Source organism: Limulus polyphemus, unplaced genomic scaffold (genome assembly GCF_000517525.1).
Source record: "Limulus polyphemus unplaced genomic scaffold, Limulus_polyphemus-2.1.2 Scaffold530, whole genome shotgun sequence".
Taxonomy (NCBI): Eukaryota; Metazoa; Arthropoda; class Merostomata; order Xiphosura; family Limulidae; genus Limulus; species Limulus polyphemus.
In genome coordinates, this window is record NW_013666140.1 from 239,209 (window position 1) to 240,621 (window position 1,413).

At 36.2% G+C, this 1,413-nt stretch overlaps 1 protein-coding gene across 5 annotated transcripts in view; it reads left to right on the forward strand.

The window, feature by feature from the left end:
• The window catches only part of LOC106458900 (probable phosphorylase b kinase regulatory subunit beta), a 103,843-nt gene that overhangs the window by 10,526 nt on the left and 91,904 nt on the right, over positions 1-1,413 (forward strand). The gene's annotated exons all lie outside the window — the stretch shown is intronic.

The following is a 1,413-nucleotide window of genomic DNA, read 5'->3' on the forward strand; positions in this document are numbered from 1 at the left end:
CCAATATATATTACCTCAGAGCATGTGTTGTAAGAGGATTTATGTCTGAGTAAGATATTTGAATAACAAAGAGAGCAGTTCATTCAGTTTACCATATGCCTTTAGACATGCATACTTCTCACAACCTCGCACCCTTCACATGCTGCACAAGGAATCAAGGGTGCCAGAAGCTAGCGATTGTTGTGGGTACAGATGATACTTCATCAGTGTCTTTGTGGTCACATTTTATTGGTGGCAAGAACAATGCCATTTCCATCCTGAAAAGTTACATAATCAAAAACAGGACAGCTTGTTTGTGATTCCATGGCAGTGTAAAATTTTTTTTATCAGGTGAGAGTTTGAATTGCAGGATTAAAAAAATGGAAATCCTTATATTTATGTATATCATTTATTAGGTATTACATAATGGTTGTTTGTGCATTATGCAACACTGTGACCAAAATTGAAACTTTTGGTAGGAAGAGGAAAGCCTTTTACAGAGAACGATGTAAATTTCAAATGAACTACAGAGGAGAGTTGACATTAAAAGTTGGCTTTATAGCAGAATACAGCTTCTGCTATATTGCCTCACCTCCCCATACTTTCAAAGAACTACATTCGCAGTTGAACCTTTGGCATTTATCATGTCATATGAGCAAACCTGTATACTTGTAAAACCTCTCAGAATCTGACATTGATATCTAAATCCATCATAAGTATGAGTTTTTGTTACAGGTTGATTAGCTCATGGAATATGGGAGACCAGAACCTTACAAGAGAGTAAGCAAGGAATTGATGATTTTCTGAAAAAGAAAAGTATATTTCATTTTTTTGCTTTACTTTTTGGGAAGGAGTAAGCAGGAACAGCCTTAATGGACCAAATGATCCTTTGTTGTCCATATTTTTTTTTGTAATCTGTTATGGATAAAATTCCAGTTACACATATCACAGGTCTAGTTTTTGTGGTTCTTTCATCATATAGCATCATGTTGTTACCCAATGTGTGTCACTTGGGGATAAGATTAAGGAAATGCTGTGCTCTTGTTGCATCTGTTCTATGTTACATTGGCTTTCATCATCACTAAGATGCATCCCTGCCACTTCTAACAACAGTGTGCACTTTATGCAGCTGATCAGATCTGGTATACTATTGATGACAATGATACATATGTTGCAGATAACTAAGCTATGATATTGCAGATTCACTTGAGTGCAGCCCCCCAGTGTCCCAGCGGCATGTCTCCAGACTTACAATGCTAGAAATTGGGTTTTGATACTCTTTGTGGGCAGAGCACAGATAGCTTATTGTGTAGCTTTGTGCTTAACTACAAACAAACAATTGTTTGAGTGCAAATATGTTTTCAAATAAAAATGAATAAAAACCCTATAACCAGAGTGCTTTTAAAAGCACTCTGGTTATAGGGTTTTTATTCA